Source organism: Haemaphysalis longicornis, unplaced genomic scaffold, assembly GCF_048455015.1.
Source record: "Haemaphysalis longicornis isolate Haplotype H1 unplaced genomic scaffold, Haemaphysalis longicornis Haplotype H1 scaffold_6, whole genome shotgun sequence".
Taxonomy (NCBI): Eukaryota; Metazoa; Arthropoda; class Arachnida; order Ixodida; family Ixodidae; genus Haemaphysalis; species Haemaphysalis longicornis.
In genome coordinates this window covers 83,775,105-83,790,646 of record NW_027526407.1, presented here as the reverse complement: position 1 = coordinate 83,790,646, position 15,542 = coordinate 83,775,105, and the positions used below count along the sequence as shown (strand labels likewise).

The 15,542-nt window shown below is 46.0% G+C and overlaps 1 protein-coding gene and 1 non-coding gene across 2 annotated transcripts in view; both read right to left on the bottom strand.

Annotated features, from left to right (window-relative positions):
• The window catches only part of LOC144143595 (cGMP-inhibited 3',5'-cyclic phosphodiesterase 3A-like), a 359,773-nt gene that overhangs the window by 274,935 nt on the left and 69,296 nt on the right, over positions 1-15,542 (bottom strand). The window lies entirely within an intron of this gene.
• Positions 11,408-11,480, bottom strand: Trnat-cgu (transfer RNA threonine (anticodon CGU)). Its single transcript has one exon. It is a non-coding gene; the product is annotated as a tRNA-Thr (tRNA).

The window sequence follows — 15,542 nt, the reverse complement described above, 5'->3', positions numbered from 1 at the left end:
GTATGCAACTTTGCTGTAAAAAGGCGAATGGAAGAGACATGACATCCCTAAAGTCGACAAGACAGACCAGCACGGTGCAGAAATGCCAGGAAAAGACCACTCGATACCGAGATGACGAAAAACATTTCATACCCTCCTCCATCCCCATTTTCAGTGGCTTACAACAGCTTTGCTGGACCTCGACTTTCGTACGGCGGGATGGCGAGCAATTCATTTTATCTCTCTTTCTCTATTCCCTCTAGTTCTATTGTACCTATCCCCCTTCGTGAATCTCCTTCATGAACATTGTTACCACGTATTCGGGAGACAGCAGAAATTCCTGCTCCATTTCTTTAACAATATATTTTAGCAATCTCTGCTTTAGAAATTTAAAGTAAAGCTCAAGCCCCCCTTTTTATGGAAAACCCAGAGTGTAAATTTATGCAAAACGCTACTTTATATCAACCTGAAAGTTTGCTGCAGAGATGGCAGTCCCTACTTTAGACTAAGATGGCTGTTAAAGAAGCTCTAAAACAATGGGCTATACGTGGAAATTGTCGGGTACAGCTACTGTTAATAGATAAGATAGAGAGTACCGTCACTGAGGCACGCAAGTGAGCAATGGCGGCCATTTTGGTGTTTATTAGTGCTGCCAGATTGCCGCTTCTGTGGCTTCACCGCTAACTTTGACGAGGTCATTTGTAAACAACACTGCCGAAGACACAGCAACACAGCATTTTCGGGCACACTTCTTGAGCTTAAGTGCTACGAAGTGCGTTATCTTTGATTCGCATGCGGAACGACGCTAGTCGCGCGCAGCCGCAGAGCAGGGCGGACAAGGTAAGCCTACCAGAGTTGACCGACTAAACCGCATAAGCAACAAAATGGCGGCGCCCATGAACCATCGCCGTGAAAACAAATGTTACGCGATGCGAACTGACCAATGATGCCGGCGGCGGCATGGAACAATATGAGTGAAGAGTGCCGATACTCTGTAACCCTATCTAGTGACACTAGGTACGTCCATATGGACGACGAAAAGTGGAACTTTATATCATGCTTCATACTGTGGCGTCTTACAGAGATTTCAAACGCATTGCGCTGTTGAGCGATTTCCAGAACGTTTCCCCATTCGCCATAGCCGGAATGCACTGGTGGCTTGTGCGTGGAGAAATGTAGCTGGGTACCTCTTGCCGCAGAAGCATACCAGGCGGGCCGGTGTTAAATATTCTAATCATTCATGTCTTTCATACCTAGTCACTTCGCTGTCGTATTTTAATAGGGGCTTATACAGGCAGACACGGCACTTTGATAAACAGCGCAAGTATTGTCGACTCATAAAGTCATAAACACTTTTCTGCTGAGTCAGATAGTGATCATTATGTGAGGTTCCCACCAGCACTTCTCCAATGCACCTGAACGTTACCTTCAGGCAATTTCAAAATTTCAACATGTAGCGCAACAGCGGAGTGAAAAATGTCTTGAAAAAAACACCGAAAATACTTCGTTCAGAAAACCTACGAGTAATTTTTGGCTTACCCGCTTGCACCTCAACTACTAACAAGCCTTCCTCCACTCTGCACTTGCAGGCAATACTTTTGCTCATCAACCGTCTTGAGAACCCTCTCACCGAGCCGATGAAACCGAAGGGGTTTTCCTGCCTCTTCTTACCTCCCCGCGAATGTTCCCAGTTTCATTCAGCTAATTAACTAAGAAGTGTGCTCAATCAAAAATTACAAATAAATGTATTCTGCTTCGTACACTGCTTGGACTGCGCCCAGCTTTACTGGTCATCCTTCTTCACAAGGGCCTTACATGTTTGCTCTGTTTTCGGCGTTTGTACCTACGCTGGTGCCTTCCCAGTCTCCAAATGAGTTTAACTGCGCCATAAAATTGTGCACACCTACTTTGAACCTGTTTTCTTTCAAAGTGGTGTTCGTGAAGTGAAGTACTCGGACGCTCGTTTCGAACGTGCCTAGACCCAACGCCTTTTTGAAAGCAGGGACATCGAAGGTTTTATGGCTAGCGTCTTGGCTCCCGTTCCTGGAAGAGAGCGCTGGAATTGTCCGTTACGAGCCATCCTACGGACACTTACGCGCCCTCAAAGGCAAAGACGCGGAGCCTACAGGTCCATCTCGTGCGCAATATCTCCGCTGCAGCTGTCACGGCGGGCTTTAAACCTGATTGATCGCAGTGACGGTAGCACTGGTCGCCTCGTTTCTGTTACCAATGCCGAATAAGTGAACCGTATCGTTACGCAGAATCACAGCCTAAAAAACGGGTGCAAACCGGAAAAATTAATGTACTGAGAGCTGTTCCCGGACAGTTCAGATAACTGACGCTAGAGCGTGCTGTTGAGCCATTATGATGCACATAAGTGTGTGTGAGTGCGAATAGTGTTTGTTCTTGGTTACACCATTGCTCACGTGATGTGTGTGGCTCTTAGTGGAGGTATCTGAGAGAACAACGCCTCCCGTCAGTACGTGGCGGAAAACATCCAGTTCCCCAGCTTTGTCTAAGGCTTTGGCACAGTGGTAAGCGAGAAATGTCTCCATCGTAGCCTTCAAGCAGGAGGTGTGTACAATGAACCACGTCCTTCTTGCTCATGAGTAAACCCGCCTGCTGACTAAAAAGTGCAATTCATTCTACGCAAGCGGCATCCTCCTACACTGCTGTCCCAAACTGCTTCTCAATTTATGCCTGAATTTATTGCACAATTTCAGCTCTTACCCTTAAAGGTATCCCATAAAATTTGTGGCGGCGTTCAGTCTCCTCTTTTGAAGAGCAATAACGTTTTATTCGTTTCCGTTTTTTGTGGTTTTGATTGCTGTAATAGGGAATAAAAGTGTAATCATTCGTATTTTTTTTAGTTTTGGCCCTGTATTCAAACTTGTGGAACACAAACAAAAACCGGAGTGTAAAACATCCTGTGAAAAACTTGCAATAAAATTCATTCTCCTTAAAGTGGCAGTGCTTTTACAAGTAAATTACAGTACAAGCGTATCTGTTGCGAACAATTTTAAATTGTGCAATGATGAGACGTGCGCAAATCAGGATAAAAAACTGGCAGCATGTTCGAACTAAGTGAAAATACGATTTTTACAACAAGGTTTTGGAAACAAAGACAGTCTGCATGGTAACACCATTGGCATTGCTGATGATAACATTTATCCCGAATATCGCCAAAAAGCACACAAATGTGTCAGCGTACAATAGAAGCACAGCGGTCTAGTTTAGGCTGGCTCTTCAAAACATTTGCTCACCGAAGAAACGGGTGATAGCAAACAATCAGAATTACTAAATGCTCACCTCACTATAGCATTCTAACAAGCACTAGCTCTACGAAAAACTAAATTTAACACGCGACGTTAGAAACAAAGAAAGGATCTGAGAAGGAATGCAAAAACATAAAAGCGATAAACTCGAGCGATGATGTAGTAATGCCATGCAAATGCCAAAGCAATAGACGGAGGAGAGCAAGAGGCATTGAGTTTATCATAAATGAATCATAAATGGGTAAAAATGGATTGGATTATTGTAAATGGATAAAAAAAGCACCTAACCCTGGAACCAGCAGAAACATATGCCCACATCAAAGAATGAAAAGAAAACTATAGCCAAAAACTTACAAGTCATCCCAAATAAAGGAATGACTGAGCGCACAGCTGTATCAGAGTCGAGTTGAATAGGCAACAATTTCATATCTAGGACGACTTGAGGCCCCGACGTTCCAGTAAAAATAACCGGGGGATCGAAAACCCGGCAAAATAGGCTGGTACCAGCAAAGCAGCAGCAGGCGAAAACCAAATTTTGCAACTTCGAAAAATTGAGATCTTGTAGCCGAAGAATATGCCAAGTGCGAACAGAATACCCGGAGAACATGATGGTTTCTAAAGATAAGAACAACCAGTTGCTGCCCATTTCTCCTTAATATTGATTGTAGGGTTTAACGCGCCGACGCAACGCAGGCGATGAGGCTCGCCGTAGTGGGGGGTTCCGGATTAATTTTGACCACCTGGGGATCTTTAACGTGCGCCGAAATCTCGTACACGCGGGAGTTTTTGCTTTTAGCCTCCATCCAAAAGCGCCGCCGCGGCCGGGAATCGAACCCGCGTCCTCGTGCTCAGCAGCGCAACGCCTTAGCCGCTGACCCACCGCGGCGGGTTTCTCCTTAATATTAAAGCGAAGCTTTCACCCTCTCACTGATTGATGTCGCCTGCAGTCCAACCAAAACGCACTGCAGGAAACACCAACTTTCTCTCATGATGATGATGATGATGATGATGTGGTTGTAGTGAAAAAAATTAAAGCGCGTTCTTTGGGCGGAAGCAAACCGGGGTATCTGGCGTTATGAAGCCGACGTCTATACGATCACACCATTCCGGCACGGTTGAAGAAGTTTGGACTTGGAGACGGGCGCATGAACGCGCAAAAGTATACAGAAAATGCACCCCTCCTGCTAATGACGACGACCATTGTACTAATCATCATATATAAATAGGGTCCCCTCACTTCGAGATTGGTTCGTTTGGTGTTGTAATTGTTCTTGTAAGGTTTCACGTTCCCCTATCGTCCAAAGTGAGGTGGTTGATTTTTTGTTGGCCCAGGGCTATTACTTACAAACAGGTGCATAAAGATTCTCCTCCAAGAATCATTTAACGCTCTTTGTGCGTTACGCCTAATAGTGAAATACAAACATGAATGCGCAAGTGCACTGAAACAAAATCTAGGTCCCTTCATGTTAGAGAGAAAGATAATTTTCCGTCCCGCCTGCAAAAATCCCGACGGATTCTGTTCGTCCGTGCATGAAAAAGTCTAGTGGGCACACAAACCCTTTCGTGCACAATCCGTAAGCCCATTACGCATGCCATAAGCTCTTTAAAACGAAAGCCTTACAAAAGTATGCACCTTCTCAACATCAGACCTGGGCATTGCTAGTATCGAAAGCGAATTTCATACAAAGGGCGCACAGACGTAATATCCTCCATTCACTACCTGTTACGAAACTTGACTGAGTCGAACTGTGGCGACGTTTGTAACCGATTGCAAACGAAATATTCGTGGCTTTTAATGAGTGGGAATGCATTAAAGGAGCCATGAAGACAAAATACAAGTTGGGTTTATTAGAAAGGCTGCTTAGTCCCGATAACAATGATACCAATACCGTCGCAATCTTCGAACAAATAACGGAGATATTAACGAAAACATCTGAAGCAGTCGCGACCCCCTAGCCAATTTCCCGCAACTTTTCTATGACGTCACGGAACTTGTTTGTGCGATTGGCGGCCGCCTAACTGACCTGTCGCGACGACACATGACTGGACGTCTGTAACGGGGCCTCTAGTTCTATTTAACCGCATCATTTGAATGCTAACGTGCAGTTAACGCACTGAAAATTATGTTTTATTGTTGGCCCATATGACGTCATTCTTGCTCATAACACGTCACTGTGGCGCAAAATTTAAAAGTTTTTAAATACTTCTTGCTTTTTTATCGTTAAAAAACATATTTTGTGGCTGTAATGGAGCTGAGTGAGATACGGAATCCTAGTTCTTTCAAATTAAACAAAGTTGTATTTTCTCTTCATGGCTCCCTGTTGCAACAGAGACAGGTCACCTGTGAACAAGCTGCCATGTGAAATTAACGATCATGTGCTGGCGACGACATTACGGTGGCTTCTTAGTTATGATCAAATTACCCCCGTAATATTCCTTCCCGAAGCTCACTGCCGAAACGAAACCCGTCAGTTCCGAGAGCGGGCTTTCAGGCGTATCCTTATTACGGAGCAGCCGTCACTGGGAGGGCGCGCCGCGGGAGTCGGTCTCTCGCTGCCCTCATTTCCGGCCTTCAGAAGAGCGGATGCCGGGCACGGTAGGGGGCACGCCACGTGTTTTGCAAACAAAGCCACGCGACTCAGCCAATGGCTTTGCATATTCAGCAACGATTACTTCAGCAGGAAGTCCACAATGGTCCCTGCGCAAGCAGACAGGCCGTTCCTTTCTGGGAATAGGATTATCTGCCTTCTCAGATACAGAACTTAGAAAAGCATCGACCGAACTCTGCATATATTATTTAGGGTTGACACTGAGAAGGACGAAGTTGGCGAACACACACGTGCAGCTAACATTCGGCAGTTTCATTACGAGAATTTTTATTTTGCAAATTTAGAAAGTGATGCACATCTAAGATCGTAATAAAGCTCTCACCGACCGAAGTTTAAAAGTACCTCGTTTGCAAAAATTCCTATTTCCCGATGCCAGTCTGCATGGCGCACGCTATAGAAATGCATGAACTCTCTTACGCAAGTATGCGCTAGTTAAACATTGAAGCCGGGGGAATTTAGTTCGTGCGTTTAAGTCTGAGAATAAATTGGAAATTTTCGATTTCTCTTCGCCGCGGAATATGAGTGACTTGCCCAAAAAACCACTAATGAATGGAGAGATGACTCCAATACAAGAAACTGGCAAGACGTATTATTATCCTGCAGTGAAGGACCGAGGCTCATGTTCCGAAAACATGGCGGATCGTCGTGCTTGTGCGTCACCATTTACAGAAACGGAGGACTCTTCGGGCAGAGCAGTAAATACTAAACAAAGGAAATCTCCCATCTGAGAGAAAAGTGGTATCATTTTTAGACTCGTGACTTGTTGGTCAGGATCCACACGGTCTGGACCACCTAACTACCCTACCATTCTGCCACGTTCTGCTCCAAAGCCGTTGCGAAGAACCACAGGATTATCAACGTGATGAACGTTCGTTTTTGGAAGACGCCAGGAATATTTTAAATACCCATGTTACCCAGCTGTAAGTAAATTGTACATTTTTGAATGAACAAAACCAATTTTTAACTAGTTCAAACACATACTTCGTATGTATCAAACCGAACCTATCAATAATTCGGACTAAAGTATTTTTATAAGTGCTTCTTCCGCCACCCTTGGGTCGCACTGGCGTTGCACTCTTAATTTGATGTAATTGTCAAATGGTTTTGTGCCATCTGTCTTCCGATCTGGCGGAAAATTATAAGACAACTTGCGTATCTCGCACGGCACCACGAATACCAAGACAAGCAGCCGGAACTAACACTACGCAGTGGGGGTACTTCATTTCGTCCCATTATCCTGAACAAGCGAATGGACTCGTACCCAACGAACAATGATGGCCGCATGCAGAAGTTTCTCTGTGTGTATTTAAGAACTGCACCCGAGTTACGTGACAGTTATTAGAAGTTCAACACCTGACATTCAACAATACTTTTGCACTAAAGTATGTTTTGGAATTTCCGTTTGGTATAAATAAACACCATGATCATCATGAGAGTCTTTCAGCATCATTTTCCGTCTTTCTGTAACGCTGTGCTAGTGCTCCTCCTTAACTGTGCTGCCGAGAATGAAATGATGATTGATGGTTGTAGGGTTTAACGCGCCGACGCAACGCAGGCGATGAGGCGCACCGTAGTGGAGGGCTTCATATTAATTTTGACCACCTGGGGATCTTTAACGTGCGCCGAAATCTCGTACACACAGCGTTTTTGCTTTTCGCCTATATCCGAAAAGCGGCCGCCGCGGCGGGAATCGAGCCCCCGACCTCGTGCTCAATAGTGCAACGGCTTAGCCACAGAGCCACCGCGGCGAGTGAGTATGAAATGTAACAAGTTGTTTACACTAAAGCACGAAGGAACGGAACATATAAGAATATTCCAGAAGACTGCTCGTTCGTTATACATATGCTTCAATAACAACTCGGCCAAACCACTTTACCGTAAACTATTACCGCTTAGCATTATACGCTATTGGAGCAATGACGTACGAAGGATCATACAAGAGGATCTGATGAAAATGCGGAAGACGGTTGGTGCAAAACAACGATTTCCTACTGACCGCAGTGTGGCGCTGTTTACGACAAAGAGGCTCAGCCCGCGATCCAATCGTGATAAGAGACCGCCAATCATAACACGCTCGTGCAAGAAAACAGCTTTGTGAACATAGCTGTATCAGCGTGTCTACAAACGCTAACAAGGCTCGCCATCCGGGCGTGGTAGCCTCCTGGAGAGCTCAAGCGGACCGTGCAAGTCCATGGCTCGGCATGAAGATAGGAACTTAGGTACTTATGAGCTTAAGGGACGGTTTCGTGGTCACTAGAGTAACTCTCCGCGTGCACGGAAAGTCCCTCATATGGATCGGCACAAAGGCTCATGGATGAAATGGGCACTGTGTGAACGCAAAGCCTCTGCAAAAACCTTAGTAACAAAGGCTTACGCAGTTCCGCTCGTCATAGATACAGAAAACACAGGATTGACAGCGGTCGTTGTAGAGAACTACAGATCCTTTAAGAATATTGTAGAGCTAAAACTTTTTGAGATTCTATTAGAGCGTTGTGTGATGCACCATCATACCTGTCCACCGATGCGTGCAGGGCGCATTAAACTTAGTGGTGCGGAGAACTTTGAGCATTACATGCACTTTCGTCCTTCTAGTGCGCTTACTAAGCAGTCAAACGGAAAATATTCCACCACAGAGGACAGTACGCTAAAGAATGGGTAGAATAGATACAAAATCTCGTTCAGGGAGAGAAGGGATCCTTTTGCGTTAGCCAGAGGGGATTAAAAGATAGCTGATCAGAAGAGTAATCGTTCACTAGTAAGCGCCATATTATATGTTCAGACTTAGCCATTTCCTTGTCCTTTACAAACAGGTGCGCCCTGTTTAGGCGCCTTTGATATTTGCCTATGATTCTCAGATAATGAATGGCAGCCTACCATTGTCCCTGAAGAAGAAAGTGTATGACAGCTGCATCTTACGGGTACTCACCTACGGTGCAGAAACTTGTGGGCTCACAAAAAGGGTTCAATTAAAATTGAGGACGACTCAGCGAGAAACGGAACGAAAGATGATAGGTGTAACATTAAGGGACAAAAAGAGAGCGGAGTGCGTCAGGGAACAAACGCGCGTTAAGGACATGTTAGTAGAAATTAAGAAGAACTGGGCGGTGGCAGGGCATGCAATTCGAAGGCAAGGTAACCGATGGTCATTAAGGGTAACAGAGTGGATCCCTAGAAAAAGCAAGCGTGACAGGGGGCGGCACAAAGGTAGAGGAGATCAAGAAGTTTGCGGGGATAAATTGGTCGCAGTTAGCACAGGTACGGGATAATTAAAGATTTATGGGAGAGGCTCTTGCCCTGCAGTGGTAGTAGATAGGCTGATGATAATGATATTCCAAATTTTATATATCTCTGCTGCTAATAAAACATATACTGCCTTTTTAAAACCTTTGAATAATTTCTACCCACACAGTCCCACTTTTCTACCACGGTGAAATGCAGATTTTTGAGCGAATATAGTCTTTTTCAATATGAGGCGCGCTGGAGCAGAAAGCCGGGGACGTGTCCAGTAAAGAGGTTTAAAGGGAAGCTTCAGCATCCCCACTGATGCCGTTTTACGCCAATATGATCTGCAGGAAAGCCAACATTCTCTGGCGATGATGATGAGTGGTCTTGGGGCAAGCGCAAAAAAAGTGTTTCCCGCGGCCGGAATCGAACATGCACTCTTCGCGTTATGAAGCCTGCGTCTATCCCATTGCTCCGAGCTTCTTTTTTTCTTTATTGCTTTCTTTGACAGGATGACAAACAAAACACACCTAACTGATGATGTGTACACTCAATACTCAATATAAACACTAGAACTGCAGCCCTTCTTGGGCAAGCGGGGTGATTTCAATATTCTTTCATTACCAACAATGCTTCAATTGTGGGTAACCACTCTGGTTTAGAGGGCCGAAGTTTCTGTATCTGCACAAAGAACCTATTGACTCGTTGAAGTACTGTCGGATGGGTCTGCGTCGGAGTAGCGTACCGCCATCCTGTTTCTCCAGATGCTATGTCGCCCATACAGTGTAATTGTGTCAAGCGGCACACTGTCCTCATTTTCAACATTCAGAAACGTAACACCGTAAGCATCCACAGGCAAATCTTTTTTGAGTGTTCACACCTTTAGAGTTGGCGCGGGTATTTTAGAAAAGTGGTGCGCATCTCCTGAGTTGCACATACTCGCAGTGTGGGATTGGCTAGCCAAAGAATCCATTCCGAGGAAGCTTCGCGTTCGACCATCGTCACCGTTAGACGGTGGGGTCCATGATTTTTTAACGAGCTGTTTTATTTCACGCCGCATGTGTGGCGACATGGGCTGGGATGTGTTATTTTACACTAGGAAGACATTGTGTACGCCAATAATCTGTCTGGTAACCTAAAGCGTCTGCAGGTATTATAAAGGGCATGATGATGATGAAAAAACCTTATTATACTCGTCTCTGTTAATACGGAGTCACTGCTTGGGAGTGGCAGTGTCCTCGTCCCTTCAGACGGCGGTCAGGAACCCATGGGCCCTGGCGGCGTCTTCTGCCAGCTGGACGACTGTTGTTTGGACGTCGGGTTGGGAGCTAAGCAGCGCGGCCTCCCATTGCTCGTGCCTCGTAATGCGTACACGTGGTGTCTCCGGTTTACTGGGACACGCCCAAACCATGTGTTGTAGCGTGGCGGCTGCGGCGCCGCACCACGTGCACTTATCTGTGTATATTGCTGGAAAGTTGCGGTGGCAAAGCGCGGGGTGTGGGAAAGTGCTGGATTGTACCCTGCGCCATGCAACCGATTGCCTTCTGCTAAGTGTACGATGAGCGGCTGGAAGTGTCCGTCAGCCTAATCTATAATGCTGGGTAATTTCTTGATATGTAGCCAGCCTGTCCCTCCCCCCGTCGATAACACTTTGTGCCTGCCATACTTTTCAAAGCAAGCCAAAATATCAGTTCGTACAAAGATGATTACAACCGTAACAAGTGTATTCACTAAAAAACAAATTCATATTACAACAGTAGAAGCTATTAAAATTGTAATTACCTCCAAATTGAATTCCGAAAATGAAAATATAGTCTGAATTTAATTTGGTCGTACCGACAACAAAGAGGATGTAAACGAGATATCGCGCAAAATTTTTACTGTTGTTTGTGAACTCATGAGGCAAATAGTGGAGCGCTGGGTACAGCTGGCCAGACCCCTTTCTTTGACTGTATCAAGCACTTTCCAGCACAGGCCATGAGTGGCTGAGTGAGAGAGTGACCGAGTGAGTGAGTAGGCGAGTGAGTGAGTGAGCGAGCGAGTGAGCGAGTGAGTGAGTGAGTGAGTGAGTGAGCCCACAGCGGATCCTTTACAACGCATTTGGCACTCCATCTTCGGGCGATTGTCTGCTTACTTATATATATATATATATATATATATATATATATATATATATATATATAGCGAATCCGACTAGGAAATGAGGGGCTCAGTGAATTAAGACAGACATAAGGGTTGGCAGTCAAAAGCAAAGGGGAGAATGTGGTAAGTCATTGAAACAGATAAAAAATTTGGAAAGGCAGAAAGAGTGGAGACAAAATTCCCGCCAGGTGGGATCCGAACCCACGACCTCCAGAATACGCGTCTGGTGCGATGACCACTACGCTACCGGCAGGGCTATTTTCCCCTGCACTTTTGTTTCCTTCGTTTCTTCAGCTGCAAGGCTGAAGACGGCAAGTCCTCTTCCTGAAACTTCAGTAAACTTCTATTTGTACGTTTAATGTCTTTCTCGTGTGCCTCTGTCTCTACTTACCTTATATATATATATGTGTGTGTGTGTGTGTGTGTGTGTGTGTGTGTGTGTGTGTGTGTGTGTGTGTGTGTGTGTGTGTGTGTGTGTGTGTGTGTGTGTGTGTGTTAGTAGGTATACTATGTATACACCGGCGGCCCGCCGCTGGTTCATATCTCCCCCGGGGGAATGTCTTTCCCAACTGCATTGCTGTTCCGCACCATGTCGGAATGCCCATCTCCACACAAAAAGGAACAAACTCCCCATATGCCACCCTTCGCGTTCTTCACAGTAAGCTTTCCCTTATTTATATAGGACATACCGCGTTTTAGCCCAAGCTAGAAAAGGCACAGTAGACCCATTTCTACAGCGTTCGCCCCATCTTTGGATTCCTCTAAACTACAAATTATGTCCGCGACTGCCGCGACGTCCCCCCGGAACGCCCAAAATGGCGCATTCCCCTGCAACAACTGCCCCCAGGGCGGCCATGACTGTCGGAATTCAGAGAGAATTACCCGTGGAAGGGCGCTGTTTACTCCAAGCAGGAGACATACAGCGTGACCAAACATCCCCCCAAAAGAAACGGCTGCACAATGAAGCACGTTCGCGGCATGCGTGAGAACGATGAAAACTAACAGCAAATTCAGTGTCCGCAGTATCAATGTGTTACTAACACGCACTTCACGCACGTCCCTAGGGCGGTAGGAGAACGCGATACGGCGCCATCCCAGTGCAGAATCGTGCCTCGGAAACACGATCGGTGGCTGGGTCGCACAGAAGAGACGCTTCCCCGCGCATCCGATGGCGACACTACGTGCGTGTGTTGCCTGAGACGTGCTGGGCTTCTTTATCGGAGCCCGCCTGCCTGTAGAAAGGCGCGAGTTCCTAAGAGCCACCATGGGGTGGCACCTTTGACAGAACGGTTTCGGTTGCCCTTGTATAGACCGAGGTGTCAAAGCTTCGAGCTGGTTTCCTTTTATTTTACGTGACCTGCAGTCCTGTTCTTGACTTCGTGAATGTTCCGTGAATTCGCCATCTTAAGCACAAGCGTTTTTCTAAGGCGACAGAACTTTTTTGCATTTCTAAAACGACAAAATTTGTCCGTCTGTCCGTCCGTCCGTCTGTCTGTCTGTCTGTCTGTCTGTCTGTCTGTCTGTCTGTCTGTCTGTCTGTCCGTCTGTCTGTCTGTCTGTCTGTCCGTCCGTCCGTCTGCCTGTCCGTCCGTCTGTCTGTCCGTCTGTCTGTCTGTCTGTCTGTCTGTCTGTCTGTCTGTCTGTCTGTCTGTCTGTCTTTCCGTCTGTCTGTCCGTCTGTCCGTCTGTCCGTCTGTCCGTCTGTCTGTCCGTCTGTCCGTCTGTCCGTCTGTCCGTCTGTCTGTCCGTCCGTCTGTCTGTCCGTCTGTCCGTCTGTCTGTCTGTCTGTCTGTCTGTCTGTCTGTCTGTCTGTCTGTCTGTCTGTAGATATTTCGATTCAACTGCCGGACCAAAAAGCAGTGTTTTAACGCAAAGTACAAGGACCGCTCCAATCTATCAAAACTGCTACCGTTTCTCATACATGTAAGTACTACTCAGCGTAGAGGACACCTTTACGTACAGGAAAGCGTTCTTTTATTAACAACAAACGATGGATTTCCTTTTCAACAGCAAACAAACAAAACAACGCGTTAGACACGGTGTGGAACAGATGCGAGATAAAAGCAAACGCTAGAACTGTAAATGTTGGGCGGAGCTGTTCCAAGCATGACAAAAACAAAAAGGTGCCAACAGATGGCGTGCGAGCAGTGCCAAGGCGGGAAAATTGAATACAAGTGAATTGAGCAAACCTCCTTAGTGCGCATAATGGGAGGAGAGTGAGGAGGTGGAAAGATCGTGATGAGTGGGAGAGGGACCGAACAGTCAGTGTTAAGAGGCAGGGGTGCAGAAAACTATCGCACTTCGACGAGATTTGCAGGAAAGCGAACATACACGCGGCCAACTTATGATGGCTACAAGTTTGGTCATGTGCTTGCGGCGGAAAAAACTGGTGTGTGGGCATCGCCAATCTAATAGTATTTTTTTTATTATTTACATCCTTTGAGATGCGGGAGTCAAGGAAAAAAATTGCGCCCACCTCCCCGCGAGGGGAACCCTGTGTAGATGCGACGCATCGTGGGGTTCACTTGGTGTTTCCGTTGGATTGATTCTGAAATCGCGTGAAATGTGTCTGGAACGCCTATGATTAGTATGTTTTATGATTATTATTATGTTTTCTTGGCCAATCTTGGTCAATCTCTCTAAGTGGTATGCTTGGGGCTTCGCTGTCGCAACGACCTTTACTCCATCATTGCTGCTGTAAGTGGGAGCTTCTTTTCTTTTATTGCAAGTGTTAATCATTGCCCCATCATGCGTTGTATCAGTAGCATATTGACGTAGTTTGAATGAGTCAAGGATATAAGGCGCGTTCGTAGCATTTGATTCCGTCTCGGTTTTGTGGCGCAGTGGGAAGAGCACCATGTACCTCGCGTTCCGCCCACAGGGTTGTGGGAGCTTCTTTTCTATTATTGCAAGTGCTAATCATTGCCCCATCATGCGTTGTATCAGTAGCACCTTGGCGTAGTTTGAATGAGTCAAGGATATAAGGCGCGTTCGTAGCATTTGATTCCGTCTCGGTTTTGTGGCGCAGTGGAAAGAGCACCATGTACCTCGCGTTCCGCCCACAGGGTTGTGGGATCGAAACCGGGCGCCGCTAACTATTATTTTTTTTATAGTGTAGGGGGAGGTGCGGACAACGCCGTATGGAGGGACAAGGCGAGTGAATAAGATGCAGTCGCATTTAAAAGCCGTGTAGGAATCGCTTGCCTAACTCCACCTCCCGGCGCCCAATGTGATGTACAATAGGACACGTTCAAGTTTTAGGCAGCGTGCCAGGGTGGGTTCAAGTGTTTACGCGTCATGCCAATTAATGCTACCATACTTGAGGTCTACCATTTTTTGCTTGGTTATCCATCGTATGAAATTAATGAAGGGACTCGAACAGTAGCCAAAACTTAAAATTTACCGAATACGACAATGCACTAGTTCTTCCCTCACAATTACGTTGTTCTTCGACAGAGCGCGTAACGCCTAAACCGACATATTTTATTTGCGAGGTTGCAACTCTACGAAGAATTTTAATCTTCTGTGGAATATTTACGTTCAGTGTTCACTAATGTTTGCAGCGTGAAGGTCACTTGCTTTCAGTTCCAGAAAATCCATTTCTCTCACGATTGCTCAAAATGTGCCGAAAGATTTCCCGCACCTTCGGCACCTCGAATTACTCAAGAATTCTAGCCAACCACTGTTTTGTGCTGGGTTGTCGTTTGAAGCCGTTCACTAACAAAATGATAGAGAGCAAAAAACATTTTCAAATGAACTGTAACTTTTAAATACGATAGTTTTGTTGAGCTACTTAAAACCGAAAATGTCTGTCTGTCTGTCTGTCTGTCTGTCTGTCTGTCTGTCTGTCTGTCTGTCTGTCTGTCTGTCTGTCTGTCTGTCTGTCTGTCTGTCTGTCTGTCCGTCCATCCGTCCGTCCGTCTGTCCGTCCGTCCGTCTGCCTGCCTGTCTGTCCCTCGATTCCGCTTTCCGGCCAAAAGTTTAAAAAATACCAGGACGAAGCGCTTATATGACAAAATTTTTCCCAACCACTAAATCTAGAAACAAACTTCGTACCTGTCAACGTTATTGAGCGTAAAGAAGGCATTAAGCATATATGAGGCGAAACAGCAACGCACAGTTGGTAGTTGTGCTGGTTCAGTACTATTTTTTAAATAAACGTTTGCGTGATATTTGCGATAGAAAACAAAAAAGCCGTGTTGCAAACAACATTTTGACCAAACTATTTAAAAAAAAGCTGCGCCATCCTGACCCTCGTTTCAGTTTCCCAAGTCCAACAGTAACCGAAGGTTCCAGTAGATGGCGCAACCAGCGGA